The 17,401-nt window shown below is 43.1% G+C and overlaps 1 protein-coding gene and 1 long non-coding RNA gene across 2 annotated transcripts in view; one reads left to right on the top strand and one right to left on the bottom strand.

The window, feature by feature from the left end:
• Window positions 1-5,323, top strand: part of LOC308067276 — a 33,285-nt gene extending 27,962 nt beyond the window's left edge. The window contains exon 2 of the long non-coding RNA XR_013929509.1: window positions 1,393-5,323. This is a non-coding gene — a long non-coding RNA (uncharacterized lncRNA). The remainder of the gene's footprint in view (window positions 1-1,392) is intronic.
• Window positions 1-17,401, bottom strand: part of RHOJ (ras homolog family member J) — a 77,915-nt gene that overhangs the window by 38,715 nt on the left and 21,799 nt on the right. The gene's annotated exons all lie outside the window — the stretch shown is intronic.

Genomic DNA, 17,401 nt, shown 5'->3' with positions numbered 1-17,401 from the left:
TCTCATGTGTTACTGTGCTTATACTAGAGACTGTTTATGGGTTGAATTTAATGTTTATTTAATATACCCTACTCCTTGCTATTAAATACTGTTACTATTCACTGCTGTGATGCCTGCTGCCTGCAGGGCTTTAGTGATCAAGATCATCTAAAATAACAGTGGTTCATTTTCTTTTTAAGCATTCAACAGTGTGCAGTGAAATGTTTAACATTAGGCAGTATATGTGTTATTATGCTGTGCTCATATATGAAGTGTGGTTTTTGACCAAGCAGCCCAGAAATCTCCTTGTTCTTGGTAATGAGAGCTCACAGAATCAGAGAGCTGATGAACATTTTGAACCCTCCGGAGTGTGAAGTAATAATGGCCAGCTGGTGCCATTTCAGTGGGGAAAGCAGTGAGCAAATGGCAAAGATATGAGAATTAAATCTTGTTTATACCGCACCACTGAGGACCACTAAGAAACTGGTTTGAATTGGTTTTAAGAGGATTTCAGAACAAAGGGGTTTCTCAAAATCTCTGCCCTTTCAGAGCAGCAACATTCCTCTGTACACGCAGGATCTTCAGACTTTGAGTTTGGGAGCAGATTCTGGGAAACAGATGGAAACTGCTGAGACCCTCTGGAGAAATTAGGATGAGAAAACCATCAGGAAATGTATGCCTATATAGCTCTTCAAACTCCTTTCCTTCAGCTGAATTGTTAGTGCTATGTTCATAAGGCAGCTTGGGGTGTCTGAGCAGGCTCCCTGTGGTTTAACAAGAGGAGTGATGGAGTCAGACACTTTGCAGGATATACTTGGTCAAATGATGGACCAGGGTCTAGCAAGCGAGTGCTAAAGTGATCTGAGGGCTGAAAAATTATGGAGAAAATATATGTCATCTTGTAATCACAGCAAAAACACTGGGGACATTTTAATTTGATCCTATGTATAATTTCATCATCATAAGCTTTGTAATTCTTACAGAAGGTGAAAAAATGCTTTCAAGAATAGTCTCAGGGCTATATCCTTTTGAACAGTCCCTCAGCCTGTGTTGCCATGGATGCCTATGTTCACTCGCTGTGGAAAAGTTTTCCTTACCTGCAGTTATGTGGACGATAGCAAACTGCAGAGTTTTTTTTCCAGCAAATTTGCTTTCCTTCATAAATATTTTTCTCTGGAGTTTTTCCCACTGCTGTTCCTTCGGACATATTGATCTCCATAGGCTTACTTCTTCCTAGTTTAAGATCTGAGTTTTTTTAAGCCAGCTACATGTCTGGGACATAAGCACTCTGGTGTTCCAAGAGGGCAGAGGAAGGTATTTCCAGAAATAGCAAGATGACAAACAAATAGATAGAAATTCTGGTCTTGGCTACCTTACTATAAACTCAGCCCATAGATCTTTTTTTCATTTCAGAACTGAGGTTTCCCATCTGTCAATGGGTGGATATAAATCCCAGCAGATGTTGAAGAGACATCTGGAGTGTATCCATTGCACTCCCTGTGTCAGTGATCATCACCCAGTTACCATATAGTTTTGCTGAGCTAAGGAAATTTGTGATCTTCCCTCCAAATGGGTGAGTGCAAAAACTGTGATATGCCTAATGGCCTCTTCTACAGCTACTAAGACTCTCTGATATCAAGTTAGTCTTAGCACTTGTGTTTCCATAGCCAAAGGTTTAATGAACATCCGAATGAGCCATTTTATAAACTAACAGGGTGGGTGCTGATGGATGGGCTCGCTGCGTGCTGCAGAGAAGACCCTGATATCTACAGCAGAACTGTTGGCCATGGAGGAACTGGGAATCTTCAGCAGCTCAGGAAGATGAATGAGGAGAATTGAACCTCTTGGGAATCAAAATGAGGGGAGGGAATTTTCCAAGGATCCCAAAATGCTTATTTTCAAGTTGAATATGAATGGGATCCCCAGCTCTACAAAGTGGCTTCAAAAACTCTGACCAAAGTTGTTAAGAGAGAGAGAGAGAAGTATTTTCCATTCTCTCACATCTGGCCACAGCCTGAGGTGCCCAGACAAAAACCTCTTCTGGCCAACTACATTTTTTCTGCCCCAGGAACACCTCTATTGTACAGCAAGAATGCCAAGATCCGGGTTCCTTCTGGGCTTTGAATGTTTTTTGCAAGTTGGTGTTTATTTTGCCTGATCTGCCCTGACTTTCTGGTTCCTGTTACTGTTTTCTCCTATTGTTGCTGGTGAGCCCTGGCCTTTACCGGGATTATGGCGGAGTTGCCTTTCTCTGAGCAAGTATAGGGACATTTCCCAATACTGGAGTGCCCCTGCCCAATGCCAAATGGCACCTGTGTTCCTCTGCTAATCAGCCCCTTTTTGTATATACTGTGAAAAAACATGGAGAGAAATAAAGCTCATTTACTAGCCCCTGTAATTAACAGGGGTTGCTTCTGTGAAATGGTGAGTGCCATTAGGACTGTTGTCTTTGCTTAGCAAAAGGCATGTGTGCAAACCATTTGGAGGAAAATTCCCTGACGTGGAAACTCTAGGTACTTTTATAACTGCTTATATAAATTAATATAGTAAAGAAACAAACCGGGGTGGGGTGGGGAGGAAATCCCCAAACATATGGCTACTTCGTAATCTAGTCTTTCTTTGACAAAAACAAATCACACAATTATTAATATATGAACATTTCCTTGCATCTCCTGCAAATGTATAAGGGGAAAATCATATTTCCTTCCTGAGAAATTATCTGTTATGTGTCGTAATATCTTCATTCTGATTTCCTGGGAGCTTAGCAGTTTGCACAGAAATGCATTAAGGAAATTATCTGCTTCTTTCACTTATTTTATTCATCTACTCGCTGGCCTTTTATTATACACCATGCATTCCTTCACTTCAAGGGTTTCCTGACTTAGATTTGCTTGGCCCCAGCTCTGTGAGCCTTTCAAAACCAGATGAACCCAGCAGTTTGTGCGAGCGTAGCTAACCTTCAAAAGGATTGCCCAAACATCTATTATTTCTTCCATTTTCAAAATCAAAATGTTTACCACTGCTTCCTCATACTGAAGATCATCAGGCTAAAAGCTATGTATTACGGCAATAAGCATAAATATTTACAACTAATAGAGACTATATCTAAATTTAGGTACCCACACGCACCACGCTTACTGGGAAATGAAACTGAGGTTACTCTCTCAGCTTTTTGAAGAAAGAAAATCCATTAGGCACTGTCGGTAGTGCCTTCTCATTACCTCTGATGGCTCTGTTTTTATTCTTGCCTGACAGGTCACAGCAGGAGCGCATTTGAAAGGGTTGCCCGTATAGGAAATCTGAAATTCAGCGGTGCTCAGGCACCCCAGATGAAATCCCTTAGGTCAGATGTAATTCACACTAAGAAAGTGTTTTAATCTCTCAGTTGAGAAGCTCCTGGGAAGGACAGACCATTTTAGCTTCTAGCTTATGGAATGAATCCTTCCTATCAAATAGCAGCGTCTTGGCTTGTTAACGTGACAGATAATAGAAATGCAGCTATATGGGGGGGATGCTGAAAGTGACCCGACACTAAACGATCTCAGAGGCTGCAGTACACACTGAATTTCAAGTTCAAACTGATTGCACACAGCCCAGCTCCCCTAACCACGATGGTGTCCTTCCTAACTTAACACGGCATCAGCTCCCAGTCAGGTCCTTTACTGTATTTTTCCTCCATACTCTACAAACAGCATTACTAGAGTGTGGCCACAGATACCTCCTTCCACATCACTGGGCATCGTGACTGAAGTCCTTGCTCCTCTGTCACTATCTCTGGGGACCGCTCACTGGAGCAAGATTGTGTGTGGCGGAGGGAAGATGTACTTTGAAAACCTTTGAGAGGCTTGGGCTGGCTTCCCTCTTCTGGAAACCAAACCTATGCGGTCTCATTAATTAGCAATACGGATTTAGGTGGTAATGTGATGACAAAAGTCATCAAAGGAGAAGAGGAGAAAAAGACATTCTGCAGGTAGCCTGTGTCAGGGAGATTAAAGACACAATGAGGGACACTCAGTTCAAAGACTGTTTTCTCTTCCAAGAGCTTGCCTGGCTCTGCCATGAGGTTTGCCAAGGCTTCCCAGGGCTTCCCAGGGCTGCCGACCTCTCCCTGCAGTTCTTCCCGTCGAGACCCTAAACCCACACCTGAGCTCGTGTTATTTGAGGCATTTTCCTTGGAAATGTTTGTCTTTGCTGCGCAAACATTTTTTTTTTAGAGGAAGTGGGAGTAAGCCTGCCCTTGGATAATAATGATTACAATACAGGAACTGTAAAATGGATAATAACAGTAACCAACTAGAACTGGCCAGGGGGATGATAATTCAGCTTTGCGACAACTTCTGAGGTTTTACAATTTGTTTTCATTTTACAATGGAATGAAAACAAAACCTTCATATATTATGTTTTCAATTTAGGTCTTTCTTGCTGCACTGTCAGAAATAACCAGAGGGCCCTGGACCTCAAGATTTTGTCCTTCCAAGTATTTGAAAAATGCTTTAACTTTCATGAATCAGCATTTTCTTCTGGTGGGATAGTTTGTCAGAAATGCTCTGGCCAGAACTTTTGCTAACCCTGAAAGTTCAAAATCATGAGTCATAGCCCCCAAAACATAGTTGTTACAAATCACTTGTTTTATGATTTATGGATTGTTTCTGGACTGTCCTCTTTGAAACATACCTTCTCCCTCCATCCTCTAAGGATATACATTTCTTTCCCACCCTCCTCCACTTCTTCTCTCCTATTTTCTTGGACTTTTTTTGTTTCTCGTGCAGCTCCTTGGCTCTTTTGACCTTTCCTAGCTTATGCACAAGAAGCAGTGCTGAGATAATGTTTTTACAGTATCCTGTGGCAAGTGTTTGCCAGGAAAGAGGTGGCTGCTGGATGGTCTCTGCAGTGGGTAGTGGTCACTGCAGGGTGGTCCCCCTACCCTACTGCAAGCCCCTGCCTGGCTGCTGGTTGGTTTTCACTCATCCTGGATGGCATTTTCCATTGGGAAGAGCTGACATCTGTCAGAAGGCAAGAACATCTGCTCTCATGCCCTGGCCGGCAGCAGCCCTCGCCAGCTCAGCAGCGCTTGAGGAAATCAGAAGACACAGACGGTTACAATTATCACTCAGTGCTTGTGGGGCAGCTGCTATGTGTGCAATGTCTGTGGTTTGGTTTTGGACCCAGCTGGCTCAGAGGTGGCTCTGCAGGACCCATATCTAGTTCTGGCCAGCTCCGTGTCCCATGCCACACCCAGGCGTGCTTTGGAAAGGCAAACTGTCTTTCTTTTTCTCCAACATTTCAGGTGGGAAGATCCTGTTCTTTGACAAAAAAAAAAAAAAAAAGGCAACGTGGAAAATAAATGTAGAGAAAAGGAAATGTGGCTATTCATTCTGAAAGATGGAGGGAATTGCAGAAAGCGGATCCAGACCTGGAAGGACTTAATGTGATGGAAGGTACAAAGCGCTCTCTAGTCAGGTGGTCTTTGTATGAATTGTCTCCTGTGCCTCACCATGACACTCAGTCAGGGACAAGGTTCCCTTGTTTCCACCCCGTTGGGCATAGTCTCAAAATACTGTTTTCCTTGCAAATTTGTCATGAGACTTGGTTGCTTTTTTGGTTGTTTTTTTTTTGTTATGTTTTTGTTTTTTTTTGTTTTGTTTTTGGTTTGGTTTATTATTATTTTTTTTTTTAAATCTTTCACGGTCATGCATTTACGTAGAGGGCAGGGGGAGAGAAACCCAGTTGGGAGCACCATATGGAGTCAACACAAGTTATTGCTGTTCCACCATTTTCTTGGCACAGATTTCCTCTGTCAAACATTCCTTCAGACTGGGGACCTTGTTCTGTATTCACACTCTCTGTTGCTTCTTCCTTCCTTGGAAGCATCAGGAGGGGCTTATGATATTGCTTCAAGGAGCTTTTTACAGGAAAAGAAAGAAATTGGTCAATATGATTCAAATAATGGAAGAATGAATTATTTCACCATTTTAGCAGTTTCCCAGGAGGGAGAATAGAGGGAGAAAATGCACTTAACACTCTAAAATATTAAAATAACAAGAACCACAGCAACCTCACCCCTCTGGAACTGAATCAAACAATGGTTTAGGTAAATTCCCAGCAGATCTCCAAGTGGCAAACTCCATCAGAGAATATTTCTATGTATGGCAAGGGAAATTCTCCATATTAATGGTATTATGAACTGGCTCAGCTAATTTGGAGGTCTGTAAGACCTGGTTTCTGGCAGATTAGCTGAATATTTTTTGGAATATGAACTCCCCTTTTAATGTTGAGTTTGATCCTGCTTTCATGGACAGTATTCCTGGAAAATTACTTTCTTAAAGCTGTATTTCACATATAGTTTTTAGTGAGAGATGTTATCCCCTTGTATTCCTGGAAGAGGCTTAAAATATTCCAAGCAGTGACTAGAAGGCAATGAGATGATGGGAATTGTACTTGATTTTTGAGATTTACTGGTTACACACACAGAACAAAGTGAAGCAGCACTAAGAAAGCAAAGGGCCATTCTAAGAGCTTAAATAAGAGCATACAAATGCCATCCTAGATTTTGTTCGTGCTTCTGCTGAAAATGTTAATGGCAAGTTTTCAGAGGGCAAAAACGGGATTAAACTACAAAGGAATTACAAGCAATTCTACAGTATCCTTTGTGTTTTGATATAGCTGAAAAGGTCTACGTGTAGTTACAACTAAGCAAAAATAAAGATGCAATTACAAAATACCTCTCTAGAGATATTTTGTAATCTACACATAGATAGACCCTGTGCCCTCAGTGAAGTTTGTGTGCCCATATGGAGCCACCTGGGAAGCAGGATCACACAACGCAACCTGCCAATAGCAGTGCTCTCTGCCAGGCTTGAATGGACAACACAAAGTCCTGGGCATTACTTCGACAAGCCATTGCTTGATATATATAGCGTAAAATAGATGGTCTCAGGAGGCATTTTCAGTGTGAGTCCGTTCCAGAGCTGAGATTCCCTGGTGGGAACGCCTCAACTTTTAAATGAAAACTCAGGGCTCTGCATTTCTGCTGCTTGTGGACAGAGAATCTAGCGACTGGGCTCCCAAAATTAGAAAAAACCATTGACTCCGCACCTAGCTATTGGAGGAAAACACACAGAGGTAAGCTAACTGGTTCTGAAACGAGCTGGGGAGATTGCTCAGAAACCAAGAGTTCCGAGACGGGAGAGTCTGGCCTTGGAGGACAGAGCTGCTCACAGCAGCTGGACGGCTGCCCATTCTGGAGCTGGAACATGAGACAGTTTGTGAACTTAAAACACATTTTCCAACCTTATGGGATTTTCCTTATGTTCTGTTCTCAGCAAAGCAGCATTATTATTGTAAATAGATGCTCTTTTTGTCCCATCTCCCACGGGATAAAAATTAATGTTATGTTTGAACATGTGCGCTTTCCCACTCATTGCTGAAGCTGTTCTTTTCCTTAAAGTCTGCAGAAAGCCGAGCATTAACAGATACTGTTAATGTCATTACATCGAAGTCATAGCTGGATGTCTGAGCCAGAGACTTTAATAAGAGACGTGGCCTCCTATCCCCTCAGAATCGCAAGGGCTGGAAAGTAGTTTTAGTGAGTCACCTCGGGCATCTTCCTGCACTGTGGCAGGACCTTTCTGTCCATCCCCTCTTCACAGTCCTCTTTAACTCTTTCAGATGCCCAAGTGTTGGCACCTGTGCTCATCATGGGGACTGCTGTTTCCATGATAGACTTGCAAACTATCCTGAACCAGGAGTGAGGATCCTGGTACAGCTGCTCTTCCCCTCCTGCTCCCAAGCCATCATGCTCCTGACTGTACCTCCTGTGCCACTGTGCTTGGGAATATTTTTGCAGCTGTGCACCTCCCTCCTTTGGGAGATATTTTTTTTTCCTTCTTTTTTTTCTCAGTGCTTCTCCTGTCAGTGGTTTTTCCAGGCTTCTCTTCCTCTGAGGCTGGTTGGCGTGTTTCATATTTATGGGTTCATTGCTGTGCCAGTCTCCAAGGCAGAAAGGCAACCTTCAGGCGACCCCATTGCTGGATTTGCTGGTGCACTGGATCCACGCTAAGTCTGGGGAACTGTGCCAGCTGAAATACCAAGCTCTCATGGTCTTTCATGTCTTCCCCTTCCCGGGAATCCCAAACACACCACTTTGGCTATGGGGAGTAGCTGAGGACACCACTTCCCAGCAAGTGCCACAGGGTGCAGATGGCTCTGTGTCCCCCAGGACCCTTTCGAGCCATCTTGCCTGCCCTCATATGATGATTTTCCATACCCACAGTGACAGCTGTTTAACAAGAGGGTTTTGCTCGTGGTCATAAATCTATGAATATGTATGCTACAGAACAAATACTAAGGAAACCCCACCACTGCATAATGAGATCGGCATGCATGTCAGCCAAAGGTGGTAGCAACCACACGGTTGGATTGTATCATTGGATCCCTCATGCTACGCTCACCTGGCTGTGTCCTCACTGCTGACTTGACGGATGGTACTTGGGGTTGCAGTGAGGTGTAATGATTCATTCTCAGATCTGGGAGAGCTTTCCTGCCCAGCATTCCCACATGGGGAAGTCATTGACTGATGAATGGCGCTTGAACATTTTAGCACATGTATAAGTTGCACGTAAGGTCTAGTCCCTGCTTTCAGCCAAGGCTGCTGGTAGTACGGCTTGTCTTGGGTGACAGGCTCCTGAGTCTGAATGAAAATAATACTTAATAATAAAGATAAATAAACATTTTTTTTCCTTAGCTTTTAGTTATTAGAAATTATTTTAAAACCCACTTTCCCTGATCTTAACTGGGGGGGAAAAAAGAGAGATGAATATCAGTTCATAAATCCGATCTAGAATTCATTCATTCAGTGCCTCTTGGGATAAAACTTGGGGTGACAATTCATTAAGCTTTCATTCTTCAGTAACTTATTCTCTGGCTTAGCTGGAAGACCCATGGCTTGGGATACAAGAACAGTATATCTGACAGGAGACTAGTGAATGGTCACTCCTAAAAGCAGACTAGAAATATAATAAGTCGGATTTTTTTCATTGTAAAAATAAATAAGAATTTGACAGATGTCATTACTGTTTAATGACTTTGTCTGAACAGAACAATTGAAGGAAATATGTTTGCTCTTCCTCATCCCTTGCCATTTCCATGATGTCATTAGGTCTGGCCATAACAACTGGAAAGTTAGAACATGGGAAAGGCACTGCCTGCAGGGCAAAATGTACACAGTGCTGAGCAGTAGCAATGATGTGTATCACTAGTACATCATCAAGGTATCAAGGTTTATCAAGAGAACAGAAACTGAGAAGGAACTTTTAGTGGAGGTATTTTGCATTGATTTGATCTGTAACTAAGCCATCGTAATGATGACAGCAAAAACACTGCCACATCCTGCAGAAATTGAGAAGTTTGTACATGTCTTGGAATTTTGGTTGCTTAGACTTCTTTTCTAAGTTTTTGTTTTTCTTTCCCACATGTGGAACATCTGCTGTTGAAAAGCATCTGCCTGACTGTCAACATGCGCCTGGTCTGGCACTACCTGTGGGTGGTTTTGCCCCCTGGTATGGATGGATGGCTGTACTGAGTCAATTGTTGATTTTAAGATAGTGGATGTGATTGTTTGTCCAAGCTGTAGAGATTGTCCTGCAAGGGTCAGAGCCCACAGTTTCAGTTTTGGTTTTCTCAGCTGATGTCACCTCCTGCAAAGTTACACTGATTGGAAGGGCAGGGAAAGGCTAAGATCGACTGTCTTGGAGGACTGGAGAAGAAAAGGGTCATTTTCTCATCACCACCACTGTTCACTCTTTTCATGCTCCAGACAAATCCTGCCATGTCTCTGCAGTAGGCCATTGCTGCATAAACAAAATTTCAAAATCTGTTTGCTCATCCATATATCAGAAGAATCATTCCAAAAAGTCCTTTTCTACAGCACCGAGTGCAAGAGTGCTGGACTGGGCCAAACTCACAGTCCAGGGAGTCAGGTCTTCAACTCTGATGAGCAGATTTAAGACAATTTGCCACTCATCAGACCAAATTTAGGTCTTATCCCTGCCCCTAACAGGAGGTGGTGTCAGCTCACATTTTATTATCTCTTGTGGAAGTCTTCATTAGCTTAGGATAACACACAATCCACCTGATATGCGGTCCAACCTCCCTTTTTGCAAACCTTGTTAAAATTTTGTCCTCAGTAATGTCTGTACAGCGATGAATTCCTTGGATTAATCACATACCATGCAAAGAAATATTTCTTTTTAAATCATTTTACTTTCTCATCTTTCCTACCCATTCCCTCAGGACTGTGGTTGACCTGAAGAAACCCCGTTGTTCTACGCTGGAATGACCAATACACATTCAAATGGTCTAACTCTCCACTTAGTATTCTTTGTGTTTTCTATTGCCCTCAAATGCTACATAGCTAATGCAAAGTAGTAGACAGAGGGGCTTAGGTGGAATTTAGGGCAGATAGATCTGGATAAAATAACATGGCTGCTTCATCTACTCCTCTAATTCCTGGCACTATCCTTGCTGATGTGTGTGCTTATTCTTTACATCTTGTTTTAAAACTGTAAAGGTTATTCATGGTGCAGTGTTGTCCCCTGCTGTGCTGGTTGCACAAAGACATCTGTACACTGCTGATGCTGGATGAAGAAACCAGTTCTGTGCATCAGGCTGCAGCAGCTCCTGGGCTGCCGGTTGAGTCCTGGGTGATCAGCAAGATGCTGGTGGGTGTGGGAGGGGTTGGTGGAGAGCTTCTTTGTGTTTGTAGCATAAAGCTTTCATCAGTGTAAAATCAAACCAGGAACGGCAACAGCACAAAGAGCAGCTGTGTAACAGAGCCAGAGGCAAAGGTAGGAAGCAGCTTAGGTGCTGCAGGTTCTTGCCAGCCACCGCTGCATTTCAGTAGCGCTGGGTGAAAGGGGGACCTTTGTCATCACAATGCTCAGAGCACCACTGCAGATGGTTTCTGATCTCATTTACCTGATACTCATTTACCCTGAGTAAATAGGATCACGAAACATCCAAGGATCTCTGTCTCCGTGGGCTTCGAGCGGGTTGTGCACCCTCAGGACAATACAGGGATGTGTGTGAGGAAGAGAGATATGAGCGATAGTTATCGCAAATCTTCACGTACTGTAAAACACCTTCAGAAGGAAAAGGTCTTAAGAGGCTTGGGGGTGTATATGTGCCTGTTTCTCCTGAATGTGGAATAATCATGGTGGTGCAGACAAAAAGCACCTTTTTGGTATAAAGACTGTCCAGGCTTCCTGGATGTGAAAAAATCTGAGGTTCACTACATCTCTTCTGGCTTATGCGACACAGCATGGAGTATTAAACTTTCTGTGGGGAACCTAAGAATTAGTGGTTCTGTAAATTTATCTTCAGAAAAGTCAGCCATGAAAATCTTTGAATTGCACTGGTGGGTTTCTGTTGTGTCCTACCTTGAGTATTTTATTGAGATCCCTGGTTTACTCTGGATGATACCAGATTGGCAGAGAAGTCCTTTTAGCTCCCAAGAGGCAAAATGAACATATCTGCTCTGTGGTTGCTGGTCTGAAGAGCCAGATCTTTAAAAGAGTCAATGCTTTCTTGTCTCACATAAAGTTCAAATCTGTACAATCAAAATTGGATGAACATTAAAAGGAAAAAAAAAACCCACTGCAAACGTCCATGCAAATAAACATCACAGCTCTCTTTCAGTGCTATTTATAGCTCTTTCAGTTTAATGACTCCAAACATTGCATGAAGGGTTTCTCTAATATGCTACCAAGGCTGTTTATAGGAGACAACTGTCTCAAGAATGTGGTAGTGTGAAGACTCCCACGGCAGCACCCATGCAGAAATTGCAAATCTCCTCGGGCAATCTCTTCCTGTCTAATGAAGTTTCAACAGGGGAAAAAAAGTGATGGTATGGGGTTTAAGTCATTGCTTGCACACCATGGCAAGCAGAGATGGGGTGAAACCAGTGTGCATTAGCAATCAATTAAAAATAACTAGCACATCAAAAGTGTGGACAGGTGTGTTCTTGTGCTGGTAGCTGGAGAAACTGGGATGTGTTGGCTCCCATCTGGTTTCTGCCATGACTTGGCTGGTGGTTCTTCCAGTATAGGGAGAGTCTGCCAGGCAAAACTGCTTTGCATGGCCTGTCTCCCCTGGGTGCTCCTGCCTGCCCCAGCACGCAGAGCGGCCAGCCATGGGCAGCCCCATGGGCAGTGACAGCCCTCTTCCAACTGCTCTCTTTCGTGGGAGGACACGAGGAACAGGGATCTGAGTCAGTGCTGTGACCCATGGGCAGGATATAACAGTTTTACAGATTTGCAGAGGTGCAAGCTGACTGCTCTGGCCAAGAAAGAGCAGTAGTACTGCTCCTCTGCTAATGAGAACATGAGAGCAAAAGACTCTGCCTCCCTGCGTGGCCAGCAAGGTCGGGACCACTGCTTCTTGTGCGACTGGTGAGCGCTCCAGCCCACTTCAGTGCAAAGTCAGACAGATTAGGTTGAATCGTCACTAAAGAACAAAATATGTGTCTCTTAACAGTAATTAACAGCTGTCTTCTTCTATATTGCTTTTAATTTACAGAGCTCCAGTCATGGCTGAACTATTTGGTATGCTATTCATTAGCTGATCACATGCCACTGCTAATTTTTTTCAAATGGCATTTTTTTCAAACTATTTATAAATGTTCATCAGTTTGTGCTGAGACATGAGGGGAGGGAGGGACATATTTACGCCATCTACTTTATGTCTTTAGTGCAGATGCTTTGTAGTTCTCCTTTGGAGGGGTTGACCTCCCTTGTTTACCAAAGATGCAACTTGGGCTCCTAAAGCTATTTGTATGACTTTCATCTGTGTGCTATGCCTGAACTGGGCAGTTTAAGACTCACCACCCTCTTCTCCTTAGACTTCAACCATCTAATGAGTTCATTCACCTCTGCATAGTGGGCCAAGTTAGTTGCATGGTATTAGTACTGCTCCTTAATAATTGAGGTTTTTTACATGGAAAAAAAAAAAAAGAATGCACTTTTAGAACAGAATAGGGTAGAATGGAATGGACTAGACTAGACTAGGGTAGGGTAGGGTAGGGTAGTTTCAGTTGGAAGGGACCTACAGCGATCGTCTGGTTCAGCTGCCTGACCACTTCAGGGTTGAGAAGAAGTTAAAGCATATTATTAAGGGCATTGTCCAAATACCTCTTAAACACTGACAGGCTTAGGTCATCGATGACCTCTCTAGGAAGACTGAATATAAGTTTTAGGGTGAATAAATTTCATGCTAAAAAATGCTGGGTTCTTAGGGTTCGTGAACCTCAAATGGGATGCTTGGTGGCTGCCTAAGTAACAAATAATGCACATCTCCCTTCTGTATTTCACAGAGCAAGCCAGTTAGTTTTGGTACTATTAAACCAACTCTGCTAATAGTTGAATTGAATTTTTTTGTTGATACAACCTCAACCCTAAATAAACATTTATAACCTTACATAGCTAGACACAATACAAGTCACCCTGGCTGAAAGACCTTTGCTCACAGAAAAGCAGCATTTGATGTTCAAAATATGGAAAGGAACGAGGATGTTAAAGCATCTAGTCACTATCCAAACAGCCCCTATTGTTGCAGTTATTGCCAGTAATATCCTGTTTGTCACTAGGGCAGCACTTTGCTTCGCCTGCCCTAGAAAGTCTTTTACCTCGTGGCTAAACCCTTTCAGTGTGGGACTTGGAAATTCCCCAAAGGTAAGGGAACCTACTCAGGGCTCTGCCCTCCATCAAAACCTCTTCAAAATGCCTTGGAAAATAACCATACTCATAAACTTCCACGCATCCAACAAAACAAACCATTTTCGTATCCAAGTAACAAATTTGGCTTCCCCATCTGTCTGGCATTGCCTCTGACCCTACTCTACATCCATCACATCCCAACCCTGGCAACAGGCCCTGAACAAATTCATTTTTGTGGACTGTGGGTGAAATCTGTGGCAGAATATTACTAGTGTGGAGCTAGTAACTGGTTTTGACTTTTGTACAACACAGCTGCATACATGCTGAAACACCAACAGCCTTTCATCCCAGGCATCACTGTATTTGAGTTGTAAAAGCTGTGTAAGTTATCTGCAGAAAGCCTTTTCCTGCACTGGGAGAAATCCATCTACCACCTCTGATTTTCTTAGAGGCAGGTTGGGCTTGAATTTTGTAAAGTGTTTTCAAGCCCTTTCATGTGAAAGACACTGAATAAGTACCGTATGGATCTAACACTTGGAGCACAGCTGTTTGAAATGCTGCTTGCTTCCTCTGGGCTACCCTTGTCGGTATGTTCACCTGCTTTACCTGGGTTATAAAAACCTGCCCAGGGAAGGAACTGAAAAGATGCGATGCAGTAGGGCAAGTAAACATAGCTGGTGCTGTGGGGCTGTGAATGGTTAACGCCTTGGCCACGGCACTGGTGCAGCTGGAGCTTTTCCCAACGCTGTGCTGGATAGTATCACTGTCTTCCCTGAGTCGCTAGAGTCGCAGCAGTGAGAAACTGCTCTGAGATCACCACTGGATTCCTCAATTTTTAATGCTTCCCCCCCTCCCTACTTTTTCCATTCGAAAGAAGGAAATTGGTAAATGCTCTGGGACACACAACCAGGTTGTGACCTGGTGAGGCAAGAGGAAGCGCTTGCTAACGCACCACTGCTGGTAATAACCTGGGTGAAAAACCTCCCATGGGAAGTGCAGCTTTGCCAAAATCTGCAGCCATTAGTTGCTTTTGAGCATTTCCAGCACAGCAGAACTGAATCAAATGGTTTCAGCTCATTTGGGAAAGTTGAAACAGTTGGTTTGGCAGGGGCAAGGGCAGGCAAACCAGTTCTCAGGGGTAAATTCAAATGTGATTTTTCCAGAACCTCCACCACCCTGCAGGATCTGCCTACGTATGAAGCCTCCCTGTGCACCGTGGTGCCTGTGGTGTCACCATGCCCATGGTCCTGCTGTGCCATATGGGCTGCCACACAGATGGATGTGGAAGGAGTTGTGACAGAATATCCTAAAGGCTGTAAGCTCAGGGGTAAGGTTGCCCCAGGTGAGCTTTTTTCTCTCTCAATACCCAGAGTATTTTAAATAGGTTATGTTATACCTTATGCCATATAATATTTTTATGGTTTATGAGTGGGATTTTTTTCCAGTGCTCTGCTCCAGAACCAATTTCCATTGCTCAATTCTGTGTGCAGTTTTGTAGTGAAATTGGTTTAATAAATAACGAGATTTTTCAAAAAAACCACATTCCATTTTTTATCAATGCTAGTTTTGACCACTGCCACTGGGCAGAGTCTGTCTCAGAATAGCATGTTAATATACGCAGCTATTTTTTCCCTTATCTTTCTGAACTTTCTCATTGAAACATTCTTAGTTTATATTTGTGTGCTATAATAGTTAAGAAGGCAAATAAGAATAACTGGAGATATTTTAGAGGTCTAAGTCTTCAAACCCTGAGAATGTAGCTTGATTTAAAAGCGCATGCATACTGCTTTTACCTGGCACCCTAAGGAAATGAGGATTACAGAGTGACACTCCTCATCTTCCCAACCTTCTCTCAGCTCTTGTCTCCCCCAGTAACTTTTGAGCCCACTGGCACTTTTTCCCAGTTCTGACTTAGTGGAAAGAAAATCAAAGCAAGTCCCTGCGAGTCACCTGCAGATGGCTAGGGAAGAGAAACTTGGCGTGGTGCCCCTACCAAGCGCCAGCCTGCCTGGCTAGCCTCCGTGCTGATGGGTGTGCACAGTCCCCACGCACGTGTGTGCCCCCCTGCTCACACCAAAACCACCCAGCCCGCAGGCTGATGCGTACATGGTCTGGTACCAGCTATAGTATAGCTTTTTCCAGATGCAGAGGTATTTGTGGGGCATGGGAGAGAAAAAGAGAAGGGCAGTGGGTACTGGGACTGGTGTCCTGCTGGGATGCCAAGCTGTAAGGGACAAGCAGATCTTAGCTTATCATGGGAAAGTGGGTGCTGTTGCAATATAAGGCATAAATTCATGCAGTCAGGCTTCCTTAGGGTTTTTGGCTCATGGAAGTACATATTTACAACAGGCAACATTCTTTCTTACATTTTGTCTGGGTGAAGATTTTTTTTTTCTAAAATGGTCGTTTAATCTATCTGGTGGGAAGGGCAGAGGGAAGAGTGTTGCTTGCATTAGAAGTGATGCTGCCCACTCTTGTGGAGGAAAAGGTCTTCACATTTCCATGGATAGGATTCTGCAATTACACAGCTTTCTTGTTTGGCCGGTTCATCTGCTAAACCTGACATGAAGCCAGAATGAAAACAGAGATTTTCCCATTACAGTATACCAAATCTATGATAAGCCACGCCGTGAAAATTCAGTTTTTAAGGAGGTGGGGAGAGAATGAAGGAAACTCCAACTCCTGCTGCAAGATAAGCAATGAGTTTTGCAGTACTTCTAGAGTCTGTTTTTCAGGGATCTCGTAAACAACAACAACAACCACCATAAGGCAAAGGAGCAATAAGAGAAGAAAAAAAGCAGAATTTGAGATAGGAAAATTTAAGCAGAAGTTTAAGCAACAGTTTTAGGCTATCACCATCTACGTGATTTCTTTGGACACAACTGGCTAAAGTAAGTAATTGCTGCAGAAAGAGGCCTGTGAATATTGTACTTAACCTGTGGGTGTGTTTTGCACAGCAATGCAGTGTACAGCATCAGTGATCCTGATTGTGGGGTTTTTTTTATACTACACATTCCCTCACTATAATGTACTCAAACTGGTCACCACTTCTCCTTTCCCTACCATTAAGTTATTAAAATCTATTTATAGGTGAAGTAACAAATGTCTCTGAAAGGGGAGTTACCTTCTGACAGCACTGGAAGAGGCTATGCTGGTTTTCTCAAAGACTACTCTTAAATAGGATATATTTTCAAGGATTACTCTTTAAATAGGGTATAGATATTGTAATTTATGCATCATTTGCCATGAGGCACAAGATCACCAATAGCATATGTTTTTATGTGTGTGTATATATATATATATACACACATATATATATACACACACACATATATAGTCTTCATAACTGCAGCCTGCAAAGTTCAGAACTTCAGAATTCCAAAAAACAAACCAAGAATACAAATAGAGGCTGAATTATATTTGCTGTCCCTAAACTCCCATGGATTTAATTGCATCTCTAACGCTGCTTATTTGCCAAAACCAAAATAAAATTCAGAAGCAAACAAGTAGGTTTTCTGAATAAATCCTGCATTGCCCCAACTGTATGAGCTGACATCTAAGCTGCCTGGGTACCATCCAGGCCTGAATCACATTCCCGGACAAGAAGCAACCCGTGTATCCCCTTTGAACCGTCCTTTCCTCTCCTGGAGCTTCCTTTACCTCCCACCTGGCTCTCCTGCAGCTCTCAATACAATTTCTTTTAAAGCACTTTC

The sequence above is a fragment of the Falco punctatus genome (genome assembly GCF_963210335.1).
Source record: "Falco punctatus genome assembly, chromosome: 7".
NCBI classification, from domain to species: Eukaryota; Metazoa; Chordata; class Aves; order Falconiformes; family Falconidae; genus Falco; species Falco punctatus.
The sequence above is the reverse complement of the archived record's forward strand: the minus strand, read 5'-3'. Positions and strand labels throughout refer to the sequence as shown.